Genomic DNA, 18,373 nt, shown 5'->3' on the forward strand with positions numbered 1-18,373 from the left:
TTTTTTTTTTTTTTTTTTTAAGGTTTGACAAGATCTTCAAGAGATTAAGAATAGACAGGAAACCAATTAAGAATGTTAAGAGTTATGGCCAAGAGTTTGGATAAAGAAAGTTTGCCACTCAACTCTCAATCATTTGCCCCCAGAAAAGGGATTAGGTTGGGCTGTTCAGACTAATTGTATGGACATTTTATAAAAAGGAATCAGAAGCAGAAAATCAAGCCCCACAGAAGCAGAAGCTAGTGCTCCAAGCTGTGGCTCCGCCCTTCCCTTCCTCCACAGGAGAGAACTCAGCTGAACATCTACTTCCTTCCCTACCAACTCAGCAGTTCTCAGAAAGGAAATGGCAACCATATGCTTTCTCGTTAACCAAAATGAAAGGCAGCCTTGAGAAACAAGATGGTCTGGACAATACAGAAACCCTTCAGCCCAGGCTAGTTGGTTTCATCTACCGTTAAATCACTCCCGAAGGTGTGGTTAATAAAAAGAAAAAGGAGAGGTCAAGAAGAACAATTATTGCTATGCAGGTATCTTATATTACCATTCAGTGAAATGGATCTACCACTCAGTCTACTCATTTAGGTCATAATGATTATATTACTCATTCTTTAATACATACACAAGATTACTTCACGGTCTTCTTTTCTCTAAGGCTGTTGTTCTTCAAGCCTCCATTTTTCACAGCCTAAACATAAGCTTACTCTGAGATAATGGACTCTTCCACTTTATGCCCATAACCTCAACACCACGTTTTAGTGTAAAGATGCTTGCTGAGATCCACTATAATACAGAAAGGCATCCATTAGGATCCTGCACATGGAAGGTTCTGTTATCTGGTCCTCACTGATAAAGGTTTTGTTGTAAATTTTACCCAGCGCTCAGTACTCATGCTCACTCACAGGTTTTGGTTTCTGGAATTACTGAAATTATTTTCACTTTGTTTGCACTATCCATCTATTTAAAACTATTACAACATCAATGAAACAGTTGTTTGTACCAAGTACTGTTTGATTATAAATATCTTGTATAGTGAAACTTAACAGTTTTTAAAATTGACAAGAACCACAGTGTGCTCACTCACCATACAGATATAATCTACTTTGTAACATAATTAGCAACTCAAAAAAAATAACACACACACACACACAAATGGTCTTTTCTTAATTTTCCTAAAACAATTTAACCAAAAGACTCAGAAGTAATGTTTAGTAATGATTGCAGCAATAGCCACATAAATCATTCATATAGTGATAAATGCTAATACACTGAGCATTTGCTATGGGCCAGGCATTTTACACTTATAAGCACTTTACAGTTTTTTGGGTTTTGTTTTTGTTTTAGAGACAAGGTCTCACTCTGGCACCCACCCAGACTGGAGGCAGTGGCTGCACATAGCTCACTGTAATCTGGAACTCCTCTGCTAAAGTGATCCTCCAGGTTCAGCCTCCCAAGTAGCTGGAACTACAGGTGTGCACCACCACGCCTTAGCTAATTGTTTTATTTTGTGTAGAGATGGAATCACACTGTGTTAACCAGGCTGGTCTCAAACTCCTGGACTCATGAAGTCCTACCATCTCAGTCTCCCAAAGTGCTGGGATTACAGGCATGAGCCACCAGGCATGATCTGATGCACACTTTTTGATGTGTTACTTATGTGAAGTAATTGATCTCATTTTATAATAAGTTATGGAGCTTGCATTTCAAAATAACTGCCTGTTACATGTAATAACTTTCTCTACAAAACAGGTTATTTGCCCTAAAAAGTACATAACTTTGTTTATCTAAATGGGTAACTGGATTTTTCAAAGACTTTCTAATTCACAGTGATAAGTGCAGTGAACATGTTATCTGATCCCCCAAATCTGATTGTGTGGGGATTGTGAAGTCTACTTGTGAGGAATAAATCTGTAGTTTCCCTTGGGAAGAAATGCATCCCTAAATGGGTTAATTCAACTCAGCTACATTATCTTTATTATTATTATTATCATTATTATTATTATTATTATTATTATTATTATTATCATTTGAGACAGGGTCTTGTTGTCACCCAGGCTGGAATGCAGAGGTGCAATCACAATTCACTATAGCCTCGACTTCCCAGGCTCAAGCAGTCCTCCTGCCTCAGCCTCCCGTATAGCTGAGACTGCAGGCACATGCCACCACACCCAGCTGATTATTTTTATTTTTTATTTTTTAGTAGAGACCAGGTCTCACCGTGTTGCCCAGGCTGGTCTCAAACTCCTGGGCTCAAGCAATCCTCCTGCCTTGGACTCCCAAAGTTCTGGTATTACAGGCATGAACCACTGTGCCCAGCATCTTTTTAATGACATTTAATGATAGAGTGAACAACTTTGGCTTCTGTGTTCTAAAAGGCTTTTCAAATGTATCATACCTCAAATAGCTACCTGGATTTATTGTTTATTCAGGTTAAGAAACAATATTATTAGCAAATAAACTAACTGAAGACTGATGGGACAACATACAGTGCCAAGATGCTTCAAAAAGAGTTGCTTGCTACTGTTTTTTGATGTTTTCCCATGTGCTATGAATAAAATGAATAAATAAATAACAGTTTTTAAAAACTCAGCTGGCCCAGTTGCAGAGCCCTGTTCCTTAACAGGCCCTACAAGGAGTTTGTGACAGTATGTGTAGGAGATTAATATCATGCCTGACATGTTGGAGTAGAAGGCTTGGTGTCTCTTTTTAGAATTCTGACTTACTATTGTGGTTTCTTTATAATAAAGATGGATATCTTATTTTGGAGCATTATCAAGCTTATATACATGCACACAAACATGTGCCAGTAAATCACCAGGAAGAAACAGTAAATGCTTTCAAACAAACCCCTAATTAAGAGTATTACCCATAGGAGCATAGCATATCCCAGTTCGAAGGATGCTTACAGGTAATGTACACTAACCCTTTCACATTGTGTACAAAAAAAATACAAGCCCAGAGATGTTAACAAGGTTACCACCTAGAGCCCCTAATGAACTAATGGATCTCAGTAACCTCACCAAAGGCTGCTAATAATCACAAAAAGAGAGACAACCAGTCCAAAACAAATCAATATCTCCCAAGGTGGGACTCGGTCATCAACATATTTTAAAACTCCTTAAGTAATGACAATGTGCAACCAAGTCTGAAAACCGTAGGAGGCTAAGAGATTTTTTTTTAAGTAATTTTCTTTGTTTTCCAAATACCTATTAATATGCTGGAGCAATGTTTCCTTTATATTAGTTAGGGAAATCCTGCATTGATAAATTTCTAGGAGTGAAATTATTAAGTATATATTTAAGACTTCTGTTATGTATTATCAAATTACATTTTAGTAATTTCAAAAGAGATTTGTACTCCATTTGCCCTTTGTATGTATGCATTAAACATAATTCATTAATTTATTCAACAAAATTTTATTGAACTGCTATTACATGCCAGCACTGGGACTACATCAGTAAAAAATAATACAAAAATCCCAGACTTCATGGAGTTTACATTGTAAAGAGATAGACAATACAATAAATAAGTAAAATTATATAGTATATACTAGTGAAAAATAAAGCAGGGGAAGAGATGGGGATTTAGCAGGTAGGAGTGTAGAAAGTGGTGAGGGAAGGTGATATTTGAGTAAAGAAACAAAGAAGGGGAGGGAGGGAGTCAGGTGGGTATCTAGGATAAGGCACTCCAGACATAGGGAGAGCCATTGAAAAGACCCAACTATCTCTGGCTTTTTCCAGGAATAGCAAGAAAGCTGCTGTAGCGGAAGCAGTGAGTAAGAAGAAAGTTTAGAAGATGCAGGGACCAGGGGAGAGGGCAGGGATATCATATATGAAGATTTTATGCTGATTTTGGCTTCTTAATTTGAGACAGGAATCTATTTGAATGTTTTAAGCAAAGACTTGATATGCTAACCTCACTTAACAGGGTCACTCTGACTGTTGGGTGGAGAGCAAAAGGAGCAACGGTGGAAGCAGGAAAATCAGGAGGTATCATATTAATCCACTTGTGATGAGTGGTGGCTTGAAATAGGGTGGTAGCAGTGACAATGGTATAATGTGATCAGCACCTGAATCTATGTGGAAGATAGAGCCAACAAGTCCACTGTCTGGCTGCAGTGGAGCATGAGAGAATGAGATGAGTCAAATATGAACTCAAGATTTTGATTCTGAGCAACTGGTAGGAAGGAATTTTCATTAACAGAAATGAGAAGGAATACAAGTGGAGCAGTTTGGGGGATGTGGAAAGATCGAGAGGATCATTTTAGACATAAGAAGTGAGATGGGAAGAACACAACAAGGTGAGTGGTGTGTTGGATGCCAGGTGAATCAAATGTTTCTGGGAAAAGGGGGTGATAGTTGTATCAAATGCTGCTGATCAGGTGAGACGAGACAGGATTGATCACAGGGTTTAGCAAAAATGAATATCATTGGTGACTTTGACAATGAAGTTGGTGAAGGATGAAAGCCTAAGTTGAGTTCAAGAGAGAACAGAAGTTCATAAATTGGAAATATGAAAGTAAGCACATATAGCTCCTCCTAGGAGGTTTTTTGCAAAGGACAGCAGAGAAATTGGCTAATCACTTGAGGGGAAAGTGGGACAAAAGAGGTTTTTTTTTAAATGTGAAATAAAAATAGTAACATGACTGTAGGCTGAATGGCATTATTCAATAGAGAGAGGGAAAAGTCAAATTGCTGAAAACAAATCCTTGTCCTTGAGTAGGTGAGAGATGATGGGAGCTAGGGCTGCTGTGGAGAGGTGAATAGGCGCGTAGAGGGATTTTCTGGAACAGGAAGCTGAGTTGCTATGATGGTAGGAGTGTGTGGAAGGTCTTTTCTGATAGCTACTTTTCCCAATGAGATAAGCAAGATCATCAGTTTAGAGTGAGAATGGGGAGAAGATGCTGGAAGTTTGAAGTGTAAGAAGAGGTTAGAAAGAGTCATTGGGGATGTGGGGGACTGAATGAAATGGGGAAATCTATTACAGTTTTGGAAGCCAACTAAAAACTCATGTGAAGGAAATGAACCGCTAATTTAAAGTTGACCAATGCACATGGTTTTGTATTTTTCTTTAGACACATTCATCTGTGAGAGTTTAGGCACAGACCAGGCTGAGAGTTGGATTTTACCAGTATCAGAGTTTTGACAAATGATAGTAATCCTGGTTTTTGCAACATTTGTTGTACACATCTTTCCCATTTGTGATTTGCCTTTTCCTTTTATCTGTATTTTTAGTGCAGAAACTTTATATTTTTATATCTTCAAATTTATTATCTTTTCCTATGATGTCTTCCATTGCTTTTTTGCTTGTGGAAATCCTTCATCATGATGAGATGATATAAACTCTTTTCTGTACCTTCTTCAATTTTTATGATTAAATATTTACCTCTTATGTATGCTGTGATGTAAAGCTCTAATAAAATATTCATCAAAAGTTACTTTATTTTCCAATGTTATTTATTAAAGAAACAATTTCTTAGATTTATTTTTTAAAATATTGTCTATTTTTTCTATTTTATAAACTCAAGTTCCAGTTTATCACTTTTATCTGATTTATCTGTCTGTTCTCAGTATTTAACATGCTCTAACTGTTGTATGTTTATGATTCTTCAGCATCTGATAAGGCAAATACCAACCTCCAGACCCCTTTTTTTAAACATTCTTTAATCATTCTTGCTTACCTTATTTTCCTAGACTATGTTGTCATGATTTAAAAGCAGACTTTTCTCAGGGTTTGTTTGGAATTGAAAGAAACCTAACCACTAATTTGGGACATACCAATTTCTTTATAACATTCAAGTTCCCCATTCAAGAACCAGGCTATGATCCTCAATTCTTGTCTTTTAAATTGTACTGGATTGATTACTCATTCACATTTTTAATATATTTTAAATCCCCTTGAAATCAGAGTTTTACTTTGATTTTCATTTTGCTAGAGTGGTGATTCCTCAAGTAAGTTCCCCAGAAAGAAAAGAGGAAGAAGGTACCTTCTGATACTTTACATATGCAAAAATGTCTAATTTGTTTCTCACATATTTGGGGCAGATATAGAATTTCCACTTGTAGTTTTTTTTTTTTTCCTTAATATTTATCATTAAATCCAATGGATAGAATGTTCCTTGAAACACCGATTTTAGAAGGGAAAAAAATGAAAGAGGCGGGGCATGGTGACTCACACCTGTAATCCCAGCACTTTGGGAGGCCAAGGCAGATGGATCACAAAGTCAGGAGTTTGAGACAAGCATGGCCAATATGGTGAAACCCCGTCTCTACTAAAAATACAAAAATTAGCCGGGCGTGATGACACACGCCTGTAGTCCCAGCTACTCAGAACGCTGAGGCAGAAGAATCGTGTGAACCCAGGATGTGGAGGTTGCAGTGAGCCAAGATCGTGCCACTGCACTCCAGCCTGGGTGACAGAGCAAGACTCCATCTCAAAAAAAAAAAAAAGAAAGAAAGAAACCTAAGTGTTATAAAAGGAAGATTAAGTTAGTGTACTATTACTAGAGAAGTAGATGTAATTTTATAAATGAGGTCATTATACTGATAAGGAAACAAGTACATGCAAAAAAAGCTATATAATAATATGTATACTAACTTATAAAATAAAAACGTATCAATAGGTTTTTATTATAGATGTATATCTATAGTAAATACAGATATTTACTATCTATAATAAGTACAGATATATGTTACTATATATGTATAGAATCATTTTCATACTATATATAGATATATAGATGTATTTTCATACTATATATATCAATATATTATATCTATTTTCATACTATATATCTGGAAGAACATACACCAAGTAATAACAAATCACTATGGGTATTAAGATGTGGGAGAGAAAGAACTTTCACTTTTAATTTTATATACTCTGAAATTATTTGAAGTTTTAAAATGATGTTTTATTCATAGGTGTACAGGTTTTTATAGCCAATGTACACATTTATTTCACCTTTTTTATGCTTTTATTTCACTTGACATGGTTGACCACATCCCTTTTGTACAACACTGGGTCAGGCACTTCTCCTATGTATTCCCGTAACACGTTGTACATACCCAATTACAGGAATTTTAACTTAAATTTATAATTTCCTCTTTATTTATGTATTCCAAGGAGACCAAAAAGTCAGGTACTTTCCCTGTTTCTAATTTTATGTTTTACCTTACAAAGTACATGTTCAATAACTATTGTTTGAAAGTGTCTGTGTGATTTGAAAGGGAATGTGTATTATCTAGCATCTGGAAAATAAAAGAGGCAATGCTCAGAAGGCAGAAAAAGGAAGTGAGCTAGGCAAGGTGGAAAGTCCTGAGGGTGAGCTATGCCCATTGGTTGAGCAGCCAAACCACCAAGGGAGCGTTTCTTTAACTGCAGCCTAAGTAAGGCAAAAGGAACAAGTGGAGAACAGTGAAAGAAACTGTGCAAGAGCAGTAAGAAGATAACTGGCCTTCTCCATTTAGGGGAATTCCACACCTAAGTGGAAATGTAAATGTCCTTCTCTGGTGACCTCGTAGCTCAGCTATCCCAAGTGGGGATAGATAGGAGTAACGTGGAACCTCTGAAGGGGAAGTTGGTAGGCAAATACCACTGCGAAAGCAAGAGAGAGCTGAGTTCTTGATTATTAAGGTAAAGCTTTAGCTATTCTAAAAAGGAAACACCAATAAGTGTACATCTATATGCAGAGGCTTAAATAAGATGGAAGTTCATTTCTTCCTTGTGTTACAGTCCCAAGAAGAGCAATGCAGATTTGCAGGAAGACTATGAAGTCACTCAAGGACTCAAATTCCTTCCATTTTCCACCCACTATTCCCTTAGGTGATATCATCAGTGGGTTGTGGTCACACTCACTGCTTCCCATCTGTGGAAAAGAAAAAGAGAGGAATGCCAGAGCAAACAACTTACTTTTAAAGGTAGAAATGACCCAGAAATTGCACATACCTTCAGCTTACATGTTACTTCAACTCACATCCTATTAGCCAAAACTTAATCACGTGGTCACATTTAGCCGTGAAAGAGACTAAAGATGTAGTCTCTAGGTGAGTAATCATGTACCTAGTGTAGCCTTTATTTCTGTGGGAAACTGTAAGTCTTTGCCATATGAAGAAACCAAATGTTGTGTTGTTAACCTAACTGGTAAAACTTGAAAGGCTAATGGCCAACAAATGCTGGTCTAAGACTACTATACATGTACAGTACAAAAACCAAGGACAGTGGAGGAAAGCATGCAATTTAAAGGTTTGTCCTTTAGTATGAGATAATATTCTTCCTATTTTTATGATATATTTAATGAGATGGTGATGATGGTAGATAGCATTTCAAATGTCCTTTCTTAAAAAAAAAAAAAAAAAACAGAGTATTGGCAACACTACATCAGTATATCCATTCCCTAATGTGTGTATCTGTGTGTGTCTGTGTGTGTGTGTGTGTGTGTGTGTGTGTGTGTGTATTGTTGAGATTTTACTGTTTCTTGAAATCTTGATCTGGGAACTAATGCTGCATGTGACAACCAAGCACAGAGGGTCAGCAGAGAAGGCAGTATTATCCCTACTCCTCCTTTAACATCGAAGATGGTTTCTCACCTCAAGGATAGGTTTTGTAAACTCTCCTCACTGGACCCACCATCATCTCCTTCTCTATATCCAGTTAGGTCCTCCCACCTCTGGACTCCCATAGTATTGTTTACATGGTTGCACCATAGCTGCAAGGTCTCTAAAGGCCTAGACTCTGGAATTAGCATAATGTCACTTTTGTCACATTCTGATGGTCAAAGCCAGTCATCAGCTCAAACCACATTCAAGAAGATGGACAGGTAACCTCTGCCTTTTGATGGGAGGAGTAGCAGCAGCATATTGCAAAGAAGCATGTAGACACAGAGAAGTGTGATTCATTTGGGTTGTGGGGGAAGGAGTCATTACTGTAATGCTTTTCCACAGCTGACATTTCCCACATGATAACATTCTATCTTCCAGCCTTCCTGTCATGCCCACAACTTCCTTTAAAACAAAGTGCAGTTCATAGGGTACCTTGCTTCATACTATATAATTCTGCCTCCTTGCTTCAAGAAATCAGACTAGAGATAAATACTTCTATTAGTTAGGATTAGGACTAACTTCAAGTGAGAGAAAACACCAATTGGCTGGGCGTAAATAAAACAGAAGTTTATTTCTGGCTCTTGTTAAAGTACAGAGGTAGATTCTAGAGGTTTGGTATTGGCCTCCACATTATCAAGCCTATTCTATCTTGTAGCTCCATTGACTGTACTTTCCATTTCCAAGGTTGCCTCATTATTCAAAACAGCTGCCAAGGCTCCAAGCATCATACATCCCATTTCACTTAATAGAAGGGAAAAAGGCAAGGGAAAATAGAGCCCACTCTAATTCGGGATGTTTCCTAAAAGTTGCACACACAACTTCCTCATATCCCATTGGCTTGCATTTACTCATATAGACACACCTGTCATCAAGGGGGATCAGGAAGGTGGCTTTCTGGTGGCTGTGTCCCCAGCCAAAAATCAGTGGTTCTATTACTATGGAAAAAAGAGTAGATAAGAATGAAGATATGAAGGAAGTGAGGGAAAAAACCACGTAGATATCTGTGGAAATAAAGCACAGGCAGAGGGAAATGCAAACACAAAGTTTCAAAGCAGGAGCATTCTTGGAAAGTTTGAGGAACAACAAGGAATCCAGCATAATTAGAATGAGAGGAGGGGTATCAGATGAAAATGAAGAGATAGCCAGGGGTCAAGCATAGTAAAGACCAGGTAATGTGCTGTAAATAAGATATTCTAAGAATCCCAAAGCAAAGCTGTGTAGGGTCCTCAAGACCACCTACCAGGTTCAATGATTTGCTAGGAGGACTCACAGGACTCAACATATAGTCCTACTTATAGCCATGACAGTGACAGGATACAGAGCAAATTCAGTGAAGGGAAATGCATATAAGGCAAAGTCTGAGGAAACCAGTTGCAAGCAAGCCTCCAAGAGTCTTCTCCTAGTGGAGTCACACAAGAGGCACTTTATTCCTCTACAACAAGTTGTGGCAACAGGTATGAAATACTGCCTACCAGGGAAGCTCAAGGTTTTGATTGTGGGCTTGTCACAGAGGCACCCTTTTCCTGGCATATACCAAAGCCCTGACTGCCAGAAGGAAAGCAGGTGGTTAGCATAATAAACTATGCTGGTTATACTAACAATTTAGACAGAGTGGGCCACTTTTATCATTTAGGGACTGGCCAGAACCCTACTGGAACCTAAATTTCCAGATACCCATCAGTAGCCAACCTTGCAAGGAGATTTCTAGGAATAGCAGTCTTGGGCCTATTGCTAATTCTTTCCTGAACAAAAGTACACAGGGAGGGATGCACAGAGCAAAGTGGAGTAGGAACCAGGAAACCAAGCAGAGACTAAGCAGGCTCATAAGTTAGTAGAAGCAATGAGTAAATAGAAACCATGAACCAGATAAACTGAGACTTAGAGAGTACAATAGTAACAGAAGGAGGAAGAAGCAAAGAGAGAAGTCCATGGGATGACAACCTCTATTACTGCTCTTAGGATATCAGAGTTGCCATTAATATGTGATTCTGGAGACCAATGAACAATGCTCCAGCTTCACATAAGGCCTGATTATTCCATTAAAATTTTTCCTATACTTGCTCCCTAATGTATTCATATCCTTATAATGAATTGAAGTCACCAGAAGTTAGAGGCATATTTGTGCTCCTTGAAACCTAAAAACACTTCACTAATACATCTAGGGTTTTGGCCATTGAAAACTAGACATTATAGAGAAAAACTAGAATGGTAGCCAAAGGATCACTGGCCAACCAGATAAAGGACCAAGATTTATACTGTGGCATAAAACCTCCACCCACTCCCCACCATAAAGACCCTGCTCCAGCTACATCAAACTACTCACAAGTACATTCAAAGTACATTTATATACTTCTTTGATTTTGATCATGTAGTTTACCCTGTTTAGAATTCTTGGTCTTGTCATCCTCAAAAAACCCTGAAGAGCTTCTTTACCCAGTTCAAGAGTCATTTGCATTCTCTATGAAGCCTCTCTGACCATTTCTTCCCCATACACTCTTGTCTAGCCCCTTCAGAATGAATCTTTATTTCTGTACTACTCTCTCAGCTCTTGGTACATATTTCTATAGTAGCACATATAAAACATATTGTAATTGATAATTTATGTGTCTGTCTCTGAATAAATTATGGTTCCTAGCACTTAGCATAGTGCTTCACAAGTGGTAATTCTTTACTAAATATGTATCAAGGAAATGAACGGATGAACGAACCAAGAAACAAATGCAATGAATCACGTGTTGAAGAGTTATGACACCAGGAATCAAGGACAAGCCTCCATGACCAAGACACCCAATTTTCAATTCTCATGCTTGAAACAATAATATCTCTCATCTGTTGGGGTACTTTTTATTTCTCCAAATTATGTTGCTTTTGTACTACCCTAGTTCTTTGAAGATACTATTACTTTACTCATGTTAAATAGCTGTGTTAGCATTGATTATAACAATTTCTCCAGTGAACAAGCAAATTATTTTCTTAAAAATTATGGCAGAACTTAAATATCCTTCAACTAAAGAAGTCTGATGCTAAATATACTTAACTCTAGAGTGTCTAAGTGTGTTTATACAAGTAAGTAAACACACACAATTATTCTCCTGCTGTGAAAGTACTTTCTACCTCTAGTGGCTTATATGTGTATGCATATTTTAAGTTAAACTTTTCAAAGGGGAAAATTTCAAGTAATATTGATTTCACAACCTACTACTATGACACTAAAAGTGAATTCCCCAAGCAATTTTATAATAAAACCAATTCTAAAAGCTTAGACATGGTCATAGCAAACATCAAATAAAATCTAAATTTGTTACTATTTCCATGTGATTTCTTTTGAGTAGTGACCCTTTAAAATCTGATAGTATATAGGTTTCCTTTATCTCCCTGAGAGTTATCAGAATTGAGGCCTTTGGTTAAATGCTTTCATCACATGTTTTGGTTGTGGTGGCTATTGTTTTCAACATGCAAGAGGTTGCAAGAACTGAACTACACAAAATGGATTCCCCAAAACTGAAAAGAGATTTTTAAAAATAGCACTGTCTGAAATTAAAGCTCATTCGAATTAATTTTGAATTTCCTAGGTCAGCCATCTGAGAGAGGGCTTGCAAATGTGTATTGACAAAGTTGAAGTGTTGCCCAGTTCTCACATGTGTGTAGAGAGGAGAATGTTGTTAAAGAGTTAGAGAAGGAAACCACTATTTTTTGAACATTTTCTTTGTGCCAGGCTCTTAACATATGCTCTCATTTAATCATCACAGCACCCTTCTATCATAGAGGTCATCATCCACATCCCACAGATGAGAAAAGGAAGTTTGGGGAAGGAGGCTCCAGGCTGCACACCTATTGCTGAGGAGAGCTGAAATTCCAACCATGTTTCTCCAGCTCCAGAGTCTGTGCCTCTACCACTTGATATAAAAGACCATGTGATCACATCACAAGCTACAAATAACTCTAACTAAATGTAAGCTTTCCTGGAATTCATCCCTAAAATGGAGTGATCTGCTTGGAGATTAAAATTAAAACAAAACAAAAAAAATAATTAAACAGGGATCAGCAAATTATAGCCCCAAACTTACTTGCCAAATAACCAAAGGCTGCTTCCAGTCTACAAGGGCAGAGTTGAGTAGTTGTGACAGAAACCAAATGATCCACAGAATTCAAAATTTTACTTTTTGACCCTTTGCAGAAAAAGCATGCTGATCTGAACTCTGGAAGAGAACCTTTGTCAATCAATATCTAGCGTTGTCCCAGGAAGAGAGATTCAATGTGTAGCAGACACTGGAAAGCCTACCTTATATAAGTGCAAGGGGATCTGCTGACCCTGCCCCATTTATTCAAGTGAGTAAATTCCCCTTGCCATAACCTATTATCCATCAAGAAATCTCATCACAAATACCATTTTCTAAGTACCATAATAACTGAGAACAACTATGAAGAAAAACAGGTAACATAATAGTTGCTGTGAAAATATGGCCAAATTGTAAATTAACTATTTAATATGCTGGATTTAAAATCACCACACAATGAATTTATAATTGGTATGAAACTCTTAAGTAGATCTGATCATATCTAAAAAAACTGGTAAAAATTAGTTTCTGAACTTTGCCAGAATCAAAGATTAGGATTCTTATTGACCCAAAAAGACAGATAAATGAAGAATATCCAAGTTAAGAAAGTTAAACAGCCTCTCAATCTACATCATTTTATCTGTATGTTTCATGCATTAAATTTGTTCAAAGAATAAATAAAATTAATTGATGAAAAGGTTTATATGCTTTTCAGCAATTATATTCACACTGTGTTTCTTATTTGTTTTTATACCATGATAGAATAATAGGATGGAAAACATGCGACTCTGCACTAAAATTTTGAATAATTCACAAAAAATTTTGGAATAGAATATAGATAGTTTAAGTTAATTAGATTGGCCCTATGAACCAATAATCCAATTTTCAAAGTAACATGGAAGAAGTAATTTTGGGTGACTAGCAAAAAAATTAAAGAAAAGCTGGAAATAGTTTAATTATAAAAGGGAAAAAATTTTAAACTGAATAATCTTTAAAAGTAAATAATTTCTTAATTTGAAAATATAGAGAAATTGGTGACAGTGTACACTTCTGGTTTTAGTCTCTTTTTATATAAATGTTTATTTAGGACAGCTTTAAATTTACAGGAAAAAAATGCAAAGAAAATACAGAGTTCTTAATATACTCCTCATTCAGTTGCCCCCCCCATTAGTATCCTACATTAGTATGAAACATTTGTTATAACGAATGAACCAATATATTATTAACTAAAGGATTCCCTCAGTTTTTGTTTAATGTCCTTTCTAGATTGGTTTGGTTTACCCATCCCTGAACCAAGTAGACATTGGCAAGGAAAATGGAATTGCCGTGATTGATTTAATTAATCCAGGCCGACCATTGGCAGCCCAACTATATGCCAGCTAACCTTAAGGGTGAAGTTGAATGGATGTTGACAGGTCAATTACTATATTCACCACAATGATTTTCTGATGAGGCATCTACTAAGATATACTATGGGGAAAAGAATCCTAATTAATCAATCAGCTTTTCCTTATTATTCTCCAATAGGACACTCACTAATATAACTAATTATGAATAGCCAGAGATGTTCATGACACAATAATTGTTTGACATTTCTAGAGGGTATTTCTAGAAACTTTAAAATTTCCAACATTCAGAAAACAGAAAAAATTTATATGATTTCTTGGTTTTCTTTCCATTCTATTGATAGACATGTTGCTTCCTATGCACTAAATTTAAACCCTGTAGATTACTGTCTTTTCTTTTAAACATAAATCTATTTTTTAGAGAATAAAATGCATTCACAAGATTAAAAATTCAGAAGACTCAAGTATATATAGTGAGATTTCCCTCTACTACCTGTGTTCCCTAGTGATTTCCATTCCTCCCTACCACCAAAGTTACCATTTTCTTGTGCATTATTCCAAAGATAATTTGTGCAGATGTGTATTTATGTATATATTCTTTCCTCCACTTCTTTTTACAATGCTCTCTTCACCTTGCTTTTTGTCTTTATATCTTATTGCTCTTTCCATAGTGATATTGAGAGAGCTTGCTCATTCTGTTTTATGTCTTCATATTATTCCATTGATGAATTTACTGTAATTTATTCAATTAATCTCTCATTAATTCACAGTTGAGTTATTTCCAATTTTTTGATATTACAAACTCTAAAAAGTGCTGCAATGTATAAACTGAGATATATGTCATTTTACCCACATTCCCAGGAGGATATCTACAGAACAAACTATTGCCTTTCCATCTTTCACCAAAATTTTATTTTCACTCCAAGAAGAAGTTTTGCACTGGGTGAGAATACTCACAAAATAACTTTCACTAGTCTTTGTTTGTTTAATATAAAAGACTCATTCAAGTCACAGACCAAAACCAACTTCATATTATATATTTCACACACTAATTTACACTAAAACTCTATTGTCTCACTAACAACAATCACTTTCTTAGAGCTTTACTTGGGTACCAGAACTAGCAATTGGAGGACACATAACAAAATAATACCATTGACTGAATGTGAAACAAGTTGATAACAATATCAGGAAGATGAGATGTGCCAGGAAGTTGCCTGGCCTTGCTTGGTCACATGGTAACTTACTCACTGGTCTTGGGATACTTTCAATTCAACTTGACATCTCAGCAAAGTTTCTAAGTTTGTGACCCTCTCCAGAGAAACTTCTATACATCCAAAGTTCTGTAAAAATTTTCTGTCAGAGTTCTTAAAATTATAATACTCAGGATATTTCAGCTGGCTCCCTTAGCAAAGGTCAGGAAAGCTAAATGCATTCTTTTCTAGTTACCAGTCCAGGACAGAAGCCAGTGTGCTCTGAACAAGATCTGAATGTGGATTATACCATCACCTGGGACTTATCAATGAATGCTCCATTCAGTCAGTACCCTCAGGAACTCAGTAGTGGGAGCCATAATGATAACATTATAATTAAAATACTCACATTTATCGAGCATTCACTATGTGCTCTGCTACCAGCTTTAAAAGCATTTTTTTCACGATTCTTTTTCACGATTCTAGACTTGATTCATTTGCAGATTTAATCTAGAAAGCTTTTTCATGACTCTAAATTTCAGTCATTTGCAGATGTAGTACAAGGGTCTACAGGAAGCTCATCCCTTCCTCTTCCACTCTGTAACCCAAAGTTAACCTTGATGTCAGACTCTCTCATTTGTCCTAAGAGTGACTAAAATGAAAATATCCCTTCAAGAGGGAACACAGTAAACAGAACCAGTCTTTTACACATCATTTTGACAAATTTTATCATATTCTTTCCAGGATAAAATCTTCATGAGGAGAGGACAGAAAGAGCTCTGTTGATATGTTAGAAGGTGGGGACAGAGTACTGCTAAAAAGGGGGCACTTAAAGGCAGGTTGATACACAGTAAAAGTTTAGTTGGCTTCAGAGTAGTATCTGAAATGTAATCACCATTATTACCCATCTTCCAGTTATACATCTCTGTTATGAACGTGTGGGAAAACAAAGGCCAGAATGGTTTTGTTTGATTCTCCAAAGTATTGATAATAATAAACTTTAAGTAATGGTTCATTAAGTAGTGGCATGCTCAAGGATCAGAAACTTCTAATCAAAGCATTAGATAGCCTTCAGAAATTATTCTTAGGTATTTATGAAGGGTGTTAGAAATTACCCCTTTTAAAATATAACCAACTCAAAGACCAGTTTTGTAGACATTTGCTTTTCAAAATTATTTTTTGGAGATTTTGATCCTGGGTCTTTAAGCATTAGATCTGAGTTATTACTTATCAAGACCTGAAACCACTCAGACTGAAGAAGATCTCTGCCCAGTTGCTGCAAGTGGTTGGCAAGTGGCATGGAATGCCTGGAGAAGTGGGTCACACAGTTAATTACACACAATTTAGCCAAGAGGTAGGCAAAAGGCAATCTCACTCTGTCTCTTATCTGTGTCCAGTTTGAAACTTTATCATTGGCAGCAATTTGGTTCTTGTACCTTCTTAGCTTCCAAGGGGCATTAGGCTGGGCTATATCATTTATGGCCTCTCCTAGATGACTGAGTATACCTTGCTGAGTGAATGTCCAGGGCTGAGGGAGAAAAAAAAGGCTGTGTGGTGTCCCACTATAGTCCCTGAATATAGGCTCTAACCAGAAGCACACAACTGGGCTGTGATTACTATGGCCTCACCTTTATTTCCAGAGAATTACCCAGCAACATTACTGGAAATGAGCTGTCTTGTCCAGTCAGCTCCCTTTCTCTCAGCAGAAAGGTTAGAGCCCCATGAATTTCACAATCTTGCAGCTTCTTGGGAAATGCATTATGAATTTCCAAATCTCTTATTCAGCCTTGATAAAATTCCCAAATGATTGCAAAAGTGAAAATAAAACCCAAAGCCATTTTGAACCTTAGTATTTACAAATAAGACAGGGAATAAAAATTACATGCAAGTAAACTGGACATCATAATCATACCGACTTTTTGGCACTTAGTAGAATTCATAGTTTCTGTGTGGAAGGAATAAATATTGATAGTAATACAAGTTTAATCTTGTCCTCTATCTCAGTAATTTATGGGGTGTTAGGACTGATAGGAATTTAAATAACATCTACTCCATACGGTCACATCACAGATTTGAGACCAGAGAGACTGTCAACACACTTATGGGCACTTAGCTTACATGGTAGAAAGAACACTCAGCTTACAATGAGAAAACTTGAACTTGAGTCCAAACCCTGACACTTTCTGGTTGTGACTTTCAGACAAGCCAGCAGGCCTCAATTTCTATATTGGCAAATTGGGGTAATTTATGCACCAGGAAGGCTTACTGTGAATGTTGCTTTGTTGAGGGAGGAACAGTGAAGTGCCACCAAAAACTTGGAAATACATTGACTCTTAAAACTAGTAAAATTCACATAATAGATGAGAAAGCCACCTTCAGAAATTAATAATAAAATTGTCAATTTATGATGGAAGTGTTGTTTTAAAACAAGCCTTTTCCTGATCAAATATTACTAAATTTTCATCTTTTAAAAATCTAGACAATAAAAAACAAAGTGAGGATTGGCTTACTTATAACGTACTGAGTAGATCTCCAAATGTATTCTGGAGGAATTGACCATCTACATACAGATAGGAACCTATCATATCTGCTTTTGACACTCATCAAGATATTGGTATAATCTTTCAACATATTTGAAAGCACACAGAATTCTAAGGAAAGTGAATTGGGTGAAACATTTGGGAAGCTGATTTGATCTGAAATGTGATGTTAATTTGATAACCTGAATAACAAAATAAGACAGATTGGCAAGGAGTAAAACAAAAAGGAAGCCCCACAAGGCCAAAATGTAGAGCAGAAATGGTCCAAGGCTTTACAGGCTTTATTTATTTATTTATTTATTTATTTATTTATTTATTTTATTTTTTGAGGCGGAGTCTCACTCTGTCCCCAGGCTGGAGTGCAGTGGTGCGATCTCGGCTCACTGCAAGCTCCGCCTCCCGGGTTCAGGCCATTCTCCTGCCTCAGCCTCCCGAGTAGCTGGGACTACAGGCGCCCGCCACCGCGCCAAGCTGTTTTTGTATTTTTAGTAGAGACGGAGTTTCACTGTGTTAGCCAGGATGGTCTTGATCTCCTGACCTCGTGATCCGCCCACCTCGGCCTCCCAAAGTGCTAGGATTACAGGCGTGAGCCACTGCGCCCGGCCTACAGGCTTTATTTTATTTAATCCTCTCAATCACCCT

The sequence above is a fragment of the Rhinopithecus bieti genome, unplaced genomic scaffold, assembly GCF_001698545.2.
Source record: "Rhinopithecus bieti isolate Rb0 unplaced genomic scaffold, ASM169854v2 scaffold_5051, whole genome shotgun sequence".
Lineage (NCBI taxonomy): Eukaryota > Metazoa > Chordata > Mammalia > Primates > Cercopithecidae > Rhinopithecus > Rhinopithecus bieti.